This window comes from Anastrepha ludens, chromosome 3, assembly GCF_028408465.1.
Source record: "Anastrepha ludens isolate Willacy chromosome 3, idAnaLude1.1, whole genome shotgun sequence".
Classification (NCBI taxonomy): domain Eukaryota; kingdom Metazoa; phylum Arthropoda; class Insecta; order Diptera; family Tephritidae; genus Anastrepha; species Anastrepha ludens.
The window spans coordinates 44,952,259-44,962,900 of NC_071499.1; positions in this window are offsets into that span (position 1 = coordinate 44,952,259).

Genomic DNA, 10,642 nt, shown 5'->3' on the forward strand with positions numbered 1-10,642 from the left:
TTAATATTTTTTTATATTTTAATATGCTTTTTCCAGTTATTTAAAGTTTGTCGTCTTTACAGTTCCAATACTAGTTTCTTTTTCTTATAATTTTTTTAATCTCATTACAATTTACGCTTAGATGTGAGTAGTGAATAATCTCTAGACAATATCTTTTTTTATGTCTTCTTTGACATTTTCTAAGTAAATAGATGCATAATTTTACGCGTTAGAATAATTGAAGCTTAAGAGTAATGTTTCGCAAAACTCGTGATTTTTTTGGTGAAAATAATCTCCCGAATGAGTCGATAATTCAAAGGTTGCTGAAAAAATGTCAACTGGGGAGAGGAAACCCTCAAGCGATTTCAAAAAAATTATTACTGTTAGACCACTGTTTTTCTTCGAAGATGAAATTGAAAGAGCTGTTACCATAAATAGACATCGCAATTGCCACATGATTCATTGCCACATGATACATTTTGTGGCCTGAACTTGAAGGAATGAACATAGACGATCTTTATTTTCAACAGAATGGAGCCACGAGTCACACAACATGGGAAAACATTGTATTTTGTAATCTATGTTTCCCAGTTGATTAATCTCACGTAATGGAGACATAAACTGGTCACCTAGATCATACGATCTAAGCCTAATAGACTACTTTTTGTATGATTTTTTGAAAAGTAGAGTCCATGTGAGTACGCAAACAATGCTTCCAGAGCTGAAACACGACATTCGGATCGAAATTGCTGAACTCAATGCAATAGTGTGTGAGCGAGCCTTTCAAAATTTTAGTTCTCGTTTGACAGACCGTTTACGTGGACTCATGGTGGACATTTAAATGCTGCTATTGTCACGTATAATTGTGAACAGAAATATTTTGAATAAAAAAAGTCAAACCTGAAGGAATATAAATTTTTACATATTTTATTTTAAAACAACATCTAGACGCGTTTTTTGAAAGACCCTTTACATTGAATTGTGTTATTTCTTGTTATACTTTCGCAACAGTTCAAAGTTTATTTTTTTTAACTATGATATATTTCACTCTTTCCTTAATGACTTTTTACATTATGGTCCTGTGAAGTCATTTGTTTTTATTTCCACATTTATTTTTTCTGTTATTCATATTTTCATTGTTATTTTTGTTTTGTGCTTTTCTCATTTTTTATTGCGAGTTTATATACGGCCCGACCCTGAAGAAAAACTCTCCAGAACATATTTCTCTATGCCCTTTCCTCCTATTACTAGGGATATATTCTTTTCCCTTTCCGCACATCAGAAATGAACTTCAGAAAACGAAAGTTGTGTTTTGGAAAAAAGTAAGCATCTTAAACCCAAAAAAAAAGGGAGAACGTGATGGCATTTTCAAACGAATTTTCAAAAAAGTGTGATGAAGCAATTCAAAAAAATGTAAGAATTTTTAATTCTCAATGGAATAAAACGTTAGAAAGTTGTTTTAAGTCTACCAGCAAGAACCAACTAGAGTTACTTTCGAACTTGATATAGCGAAATCTTAGAATTGCGGCGGACTTTATGAAGGCAGCAATCAAGAGTTTAGCAGGAGACTAAGTAACCAAAAAAGTGCTTAATCACAGTACTAATAATGGGAACAGGAATGTTTTAGTAATAACATTTATTTCCTTCTGAGGGCCTTTATTTATTTTACTTTTTAATATTAAAAAAATGCAATAATAAAAAACGAATAATTTTAGTTGAATAACTTTTTTGCAGTCATTTTATTAAAATTATTTGAAATTCTAGAAAATTAGTTACCGCTTTTTAGTGATTTATAAAGTGATTTTTCTGTTCTTTTTCGATTCTACTCTTTTACTTTGAGTTGCTGATAAGAATTGAGGTGAGTGTAAAGTAACTACTTCTATACACTAACGCTAATAGGAAGAAATACCCTGTTATTACTTCCCCGCTTAGGATTGAAAAGGCTTTTAAATGAAAGCATATACACAAATTTCTGGGGTACGGTACATTAGACAGGGCTAGTTTACTAGGGCGGCAGCCCTTGGTCAGGAAAAACCCGTGTCATTCCGATAACGTATAACCGGCTGCCATGGGAATACAAATTTCTCCTTTCTTCTGCATTACATACGAGTACTTATGCTCAAATCTATCTATATATAAAAATGACTTTTAATAATATTCTTTTACAAGACACTTTGAAATCCAAAAGGTGTTTGAAAAATTTTCAAAATCGCGCTAGCTGTGCCATGCTAAAAATCCAGATCATGTAGGCTTAAAATTGTAGGTCCCTCTATTTGTCGAAAAACCTCAAGCCGCGCGCTACAAATAGGAGAAGGAGCTCGGCCAATATACTGTATTATTATCCGAAAAAAATGTTTACTATTTACAAAGAAAATACGAGATTTTTTTTAGTAAATATTTGACTTTTCATAAAAAAAAATTTTTAATTTTTAAATTTATCGAGGTTTTCCAACGGGTTTTGAGATATGTCTATTATACTCGAGGCACACACGAACAAAAAATGGAATCTAAATTTTATTGCAAAAAAGTCTACATTTGAGTTACAATTACAAATAGTTTTTAATTGACATAAAACGCTATATATGAATTAATGTAAAAAATTAAAAAAAAAACATTCGAAAATTGTTTCAATTCAATATTTTGTTGATTTTGTCAGTGGAGCCTCTCTAATAGGTTTTTCTAATAGTTTTTGAGGTATGGCGATTTTAGTAGAGGTGCCTAACAAAACAAAAATAGTTTTTTCTTTAAAAAAAACAGGACATCCAAAACTTGTTTTTATTAAATAGTTTTGACGGTAATGTAGCAGTTTTACGTAATATTACTATTTATTTATTATAATATTCACTATTTCACTTTTAATTTAAAAAAATATTAAATTTTGGAGGCATACTATTTATTTGTGAGATACAGCTATTTTACTGTGTTTGTCTGTTTTGAGTGGTATTTTATTTCCCACTTACTCTGCATGAGGCGGAGCATTTCTTGATCCGCCGTCTAGGCACTATCCGATACGAGACAGACAACTCCTATGCTTCAACTAGGAGTTAGAGGATCTTATATAACCATACATGTACAAACATGTATACATTTTTTTTTAAATAACCAATATTTTTTTTTATAATGGCGGCTGCCGTGGCCGAATGGGTTGGTGCGTGACTACCATTCGGAATACAGAGAGTGAACGTCGGTTCGAATATCGGTGAGAGATCAAAAAATTAAGAACAAGTTTTTTCTAATAGCGGTCGGCCCTTGGCAGGCAATGGCAAACCTCTGAGCGTATTTCTGTCATGAAAAAGCTCCTCATAAAAATATCTACCGTTCCGAGTCGGCTTGAAACTGTAAGTACCTTCATTTGTGGAAAAAGCCGAACACATGCGCTAGAAATAGGAGGAGGAACCAATATATGTATATTATCATGCGAAAACAAATATTTACTATTTACAAACAATAAATATTTCACTGTTCAAATTTTTTTTTTTAGTTTTTAAAATTATGAGGGCTTTCTAACGCTTTTTGAGATTTGGATATTTTACTAGAGGCGCACGAATCGAAAATAAAATCTAAATTATTTTGAAAAAAAGCAACAGTTTTTTTTTATCAAATAATTTTTGATGGACAATAGCAATTTTATAATATATAATATAACCGCGAAAGAGGTCTGTCTCATCGTGTGATATTTCTAAAACCCTATGGCCTCAATACGATACAAACAGAACGCTTCAGGTGATGTGAGTCCCCCGCCATTCATTGCGGTGTTCACAGGTCACTGGGTGATCGCTACTCATGCGGAGAAGCTTGGAACTCCGTACAACCCCTATTGCAGAAGCTGTGAGGATCCAGCAGAGAAAGAGACTGTGGAACACTTTCTCTGCAAATGTCCGGCTCTGGCGGCTAGACGCTTGAGATTCCTTAGCGTGCCCTTAGGGGATAACTTGAAGAAATTCTCCAGCCTAGATCCCTTTCCTCTCCTCCACTCCATCAACAGCACTGGTTGGATGTAGAAGGCTTTCTCTTTCAAAAACTTTTCTTCTTACAGGTAGTGGTCCAGATTATGGTATCAAAACGGCACGTAAGTGATACTTGAAGTGTGCCTGGGGTACTCTTGCCATCATACCTACCTACGAAAAAAAAATTAATTTATGATTTTTATACATCATAAAAATTTTTGGATTCACCATTTAGTTCATTTGGTAAATTTTTAAGAAAGCTGAATTTCACTTTTCTCACAAAAAAAAACACACACACAAATTATGGAAGCTCTCTTATACTAGCGTTGCGGTTCTATTAAAATGCTCGCAATTTGTGGACGGAGTCTTAATTCATATTTAAAAATTTGTAAATCGAAACTACATTTTGGTTGATTTTTTCAGTTCTGTAGGGTACCGTTTTGCTTTATTTCAAATGAATTTATCACCCCTGTTTTTAAATTTTCTTTTGTTTTCATTTAATTTAGGTTTTTCATACTACATTTTTATTTATGATAATTTTCCGCACCGTTTTCAAAAGTTAAAGGCTGCGCGTAGAACTTATTCTTCTTGTGTTTGTTACTGCACTGCAGAAACGCATTATAATTTTCCAAAAAAAAAAAAGAAATATTTACAAAATGTGGAATTTTGTACAAAAAAATTGTTTTTCAAAAAAAAATTATTTTCATAAAAATTTATTTTTCTCTGTGCAAAAACACTTGTATGCAATATTTTTTTTACAGCAAATTTTTTAAACCTTAAAGTTTTAACTACAAAAGACTTTTCTTACATTTTCCGCAAAAAAATGTAAAGTTGATCGATAGAAAAGTTATTTGTTCACCCTTCACATGAATTTCATGTTCGCTTTCAAAACTCGTTCAATCTGTCCACCAGCAACTAGATTTTGCAAATAAAGTTGAACAAAATGTAAATAAAAACTTATTTAATAGAGATTTCAGCAATTTGAGCTACTTTCAACTTTTACTATTTGAGCAAAAATTTTTATTAAAAAAAACAAAGGGGAAAAAACGCCTCAAAGCTTTTATTTTGCTGTTTAAAACTTTTCATTAGCATTTAAGGATTTCCAGCTCTCCCAGCGGGCCTTGCGTATGTGTGTGTGTGCATTTTACATGGCTTGTTGCCTACTGTTGAATGTAAGTACAGTTATATGTACGTATAGTTGAACAGACTTATTTGTTTTCAACATTTAATTTACCTCCCTCTGTTCCTTGTCTCCCTACATTCACAAGCGTGCGCCCGTGTAAGCTTTGTTGTAGTTGCAGCACTACAAGGTTACACAAGGTCAAACTTGAATCAAATATGCACCGTGACTTCTGCACAAGGTTGCAAATATGTTCGGTTGTTGCTGACTGGCAGCAGCAGTTGCTGCTACTGCTCACAGCTTTTCGCTTATTTGCTTAAGCTGTAGTATTACAATTTTTGTATTTGCTTTGCTTTTTTTTGCTGTTGGTTATTGCATTTTTACTGGGAATTACAAGAGATGCACATAGTACACACACACACATACAACATTCTGGATTTGCATGCCATCCGTCGAAAGCAACGAACAGATAAATAAACCTATAAGCGGAATGAGCAGAAGCAGCGGGACAGAAAACAGCACTAGCATAAGCTACTTAAGAGGATTGGCGTTAAATGCATCGCACGCGCATGCATTGGCGGGGCTTGAGCAAATAATGAGGTGGCGAAATATGCAAAACTGAATGAATGAAATGAATTCTGCTACAACTGGAAAACGGATTTGCGTAAAATAGAAAGCAGTTTACGAATCTTTTTTCATTGTGCTCACAACTTTTATAGGGTATTAAAGAATAAAACTCAAAGAGTAAAAGTTCTTAATTTGGAGTGCCAGTTTTTTGAGCACTGGATATACATAATTGCGCTCATCAGCTTAAAAAACGAAGGGGCATATACGGCTTTCGTTTCAAATCATTTGCTACTTTCATACTGACAGCCAATTTGCGCTCAAAAAGAGAAACATTTAGTATGATACAAGAACTTTTTTCTGCAATATATTTCTTACATCTCAGTCATATCTGTTTATAAATCTTTGAAATATCAACTGGTAAACAGGACAATTCAATTGGGAACTATAGAAAAACTCTAAGTTGGATGCCCTTATAAAGTTCTTCGCTAGCAAAGAACTTCTCCCGGAACTCTAGCTAGGGAGCAACAGCGAGTTATAACTGGCATAGCTTCTTCCAGAAAGTATGTTTTTTTAATTCATTTCAATATTGCGATCTTTTTTTAAAACATTAAGCAATATTTTTACTTAAAGCTAATTAAAGTTGAATGCCATGTGACCATACCGGCTTCAAGATAGCTGAGTAAAGTGAGAACTTTAGGTAAAGCACCGATGCAAGCTCTTAACATCGGTACAAGGAATGGCAGGCCTGAGAGTTGTGTCCGCTCACCTCACAGTATCGGAGTAATAAACAATTCATACCGATAGACTCACCAGCTTTTGAGGGGAAGAAGTTGTGGGCTTTAAGGAAAAAGGGAATGTAAGAAAGAATTAGCGAACCTGCAGAGAGCAAAATAAGGGATGAAACGCTATGGCTATGGCAAGACCCCTGGATTAGCGAAACCCTTTGTAGCGAGGAAGGTGGAACGTCATTGTGAAGTAATGCAAAAGCGGTTCCATGGTGGGTGACGGTACGAAACGAGAGGGAGTTTTTAGTCTCCGGACATACCATTGTTGCGACGGGAGCTGTGATGTTACATTAGGCATTTTCAACCCCCTCATTCGCAAAAACATAAAAAAAGGGAGAACTTACTTTCGAAAGAAATTGCAATATTTATAATTTTTGAAAACGGCGTCGTACATAAGCCATATTTGTCACTTGTGAACTGTAAAGCTCCGATTATAAAAATGCAAGCAATGAAGCGCGTAAAGGTCAAAATAAAGATTCTCGACACTCAAAATATTTTTTTTTTTATTTGTCACTTGTGAACTGTAAAGCTCCGATTATAAAAATACAAGCAATGGAGCGCGTAAAGGTCAAAATAAAGATTCTCGACACTCAAAATATTTTTTTTTTTATTTAGTAAAAAAGTTATTTAAAAATAGAATTGGATGATTTATTTTGTGCCAAAAGCAGTGAGGTGTATTGCAGAAACGGATGGATTTATGAACCAAAATATAACTTTTGGTATCCTTGTGAATAGAAGGAAGCAGGGCACGTTCCATGGGCGCCACTCTAAGGGGGCGCAAAGTGAAACCTCAACTTTGTATATTTAATGTTCAATCGCGATTTTGAACTTCAGTTTTAAATAAAGATACAAGAAGTCAGGATACTCGACTATGTAATCTGTATACTCGACAGCGAGAAAAACTGAAACGAATACTGTCCGCGCCCCTCTACGCTGTTTAAGTCAAAGCCGGCTTAGCTGATGACTGTCGGTGACTCGAAAAACTTCGAATAGCGTGGAGGGGCGCGAGCGCGACGGAGAAAGCAGTATTTGCGGTCGAGAGAAAACACCGTGATGGGAAGCGAAGCACCGCCCCCCTTCTGGAAATTTTACGTCTTTGCATGCAACTAACTTGCTGCGTCACGGTACTTCTGGTGTAAGCATATCCTTTACTCGATGTTTTTCATCCTCTTTTTCTCAATGCAGTGAAATATTGTTGAATAGTTTGATTGTTTGTCAGTATAAGTATTCATTTTTATCGAAGAATATACGATAATGCTGCTGTAGGGGCTGGGCACAAAAATGGCGTGAATGAAAAACTGACAGAAATAAGTAGTCGTGCATAGTTTCTAACCCGTGACAATCACTCACTCACACCCAAATGGTTGTTGATCTCGTATTTATTTACTATATTTATTTATTTATAATATTTTAAAGCCCGAAATTGATTGACCTTAAACTGCTTGTGTTTTTGCAGAATCATTTGTTGGTAATTTTCTGGGGATGGCGTCATTGTTCGTTTTGCGTGAAAAAACAGTGAAATTGTGGGATGAGAATAAAGATATGGACATGAAAGATCTTTGGTCTCAGATGCCAGACCATATCACGCAGTTAAACAATAATCGATGGCTGTTGGAAGCAGCGATGTTCTCCTATCGCGAAGGGACTTATTGACAGGTTGTGATCATTTATTCGTCTCCGATTCAATTTTTTTCTGTGGAAAGTATAGTTCAGTCAAATTTTCACGTTCAATTTAAAAACAAAACAAAAAAACAAAACAAAATGGTTCAAATTTTCATAAAAATGGTAAACTTTTCAATCAGAATTGTTTTGCTGACGGTGTGTATATATGCGTTCACTTTCATGCTTGATAAAAATCTTGCATTTGGGAAGAAGATATGCGTATTTAGCACAGCTAGGAGAAAGTAGATAGCAGGCACACATAAAATGAAGAAAAGAAAGAGGTGCAGATATAATTTCCCACATAGGCTGCTTGTAACCCAAAGGCGTGCCGCCTACCTAAATGCCACTAAAGCATCGAAGTACGTCCCTTACAAAGTTGCTCTTATTCAGTTCAGTTGCTATATTCATCTTTCTGGCTGATAAATTAATTTGAAGTGTATCAAGTGGGGTAAAATTAACTGCATGGCAATTTTTCGTCGCGATTTATTCGGCTAATGAAAATTTGTCGAATTCTTGTTCCGATTTGAATTTGTTCCTTTGAATTATGAACGCTTTTGATTTTTATTTTTAGCCACTTTTGCGTCGGCACGCACTATTCACACGCAAAGCTCAGAGTAATAAATTTTCCCCAATCGGTTGAGTTTAATGAACCCTAAATTAAGAATGCAAATGAAGAATGGCTATGGTATCCGCGAAAAATATCACAGCTCATATTTCAAAGTCCCAATTTATCCAACTTATTAATCGAAATACTTAATTAAAGTCATGCAATTGCTTAGAATTTGTTCACTTTCAAAGCAATTAAGTCAAATTATCAACAAGCAAGAATTATTATACCATAACAATCGAAAGCGCGGTTAGTCAGCATGAACTGAATTCTAAGCATTTCGTCTTCCTGAAAATGCGTTAAAGTAAATGAACGCTAAAGAGTTTGTTTGTACAGTGTCAAGTAGAGATAAATGACGGGCAAATGACGTGGAAATGACTAGTCGTCTGAGGCTTAGTGTTTGTGACAGCAATCAAATGAACGGTTGGTGAAAAGTTGGAGGCAAATATGAAGCAAAATGGTAAACCTGTGGGGCATTTGTTTGCCTATACGCGGCGGAGAATGTCTACTAGCGTTCATTTGAATTTGTTTGAACTATGTTTTTTTGTAGTTTTTTCCCCTAAATTTGTGTGCGTAATTTACTGGAGGTGTATGTGTGTTTGCCTGAAATAAGTTCGCGCCCTCCGGCGAGTCATTTGTGACTATAAAAAGGTTTTTTGGCTACATATATGGAATGGTTTGTGTTTTGTATAGCTTTCATGCATGTGCCCGTTTGGTTTGTTTATTCTCTATTTTTGTCTCTCGGCGATTACGTGCCAATGACACTTTGGCGATAGCTGTGAATTTCCACAAAGATAGAAGCTTGTACATGACATGTGAGCGACGTAAGGAAAAAAACTCATGTTCACGCACACATACCTACATACTCATGCATATATGTATGAATATGTATTTAGAAATACAAGCTCGCATTGCTTACGTTTATGAACATAAAATACATGGCTGAGCGTTGCCCCGCAGAGAAAACTGGCGCATTTCGAATAACTTCAAAACAATTACTACTGGTGAAGTACCTTTAGGTTGATTATTGCGTACTTGTGATGCGTTAAGATGTAAAAAAACTTGATTCTTTTTTTGTCTGCATGCAACATAAATTTGCACAATGGCATAAGGCGTCACACAGTGCGGCCGATTCCCGAAAATCTGTCCAAAACTCAAAAAATTAGGTAATTGATTCAAAATTTCTTACTCGGGGGTTGTCGGGGTCACTGATTACGAATTTGATCTTAAAATTTTGAAAATCCACCCCCTTCCACCCCTCTTGGCCACCCCCTCTCGTGAAATAGCGTATATTCTAGAACATAATCAAGATGCATGTAAATTTATATGTTTTCGGGGTCGCAAGGTAGCAAGTGGTATTACTATACAGTTTGAAAACTCAAATTTTATAAAAAAAATTGCAAAAAATGTATCTACGTATTGCTGCAGCTAAAAATTTTGTGTCGAGGTATTGAAATGTACTAAAGATTTCTCGTATTTTACTAACCTTCCGAAGATGATTCCATTTGGTTTTGTTCAATTTATTCAATTACAAAATCTTTCAAATGTGTACAACTTTCACTATTCATCGACAGTAATACGATGCTCAAACGAAGGCCACGATGCGATTGAAAATACAGAGGATACTTAGGGTACAGGACGTTGCTATGAACGGTTTTCACTACTCAAGGCATTACTGTAGCAAGCCCAAAGACAAAAAAACTCTATCTAGAAACTTTTTTTTCGACTTTTGGCCAGCTTTTTGGGAATCGGCCGCACTGTGCGTCACTTCAAAAAATTATGTCACATTTACATTATGAACCACATTTTGATAAACCCTGTACGATATTTATTGAGGCTAAAAAGTCATCTTATCACGCCATTACAACAAGAATGAGTAACATACAGAATAGAGCCCGATAAGGCTTACAATATCATCCTCAGAGGAAACTGATCTCTCTACACTCGCCGCTTAGCGAAGTGGTCCGGGATTTTC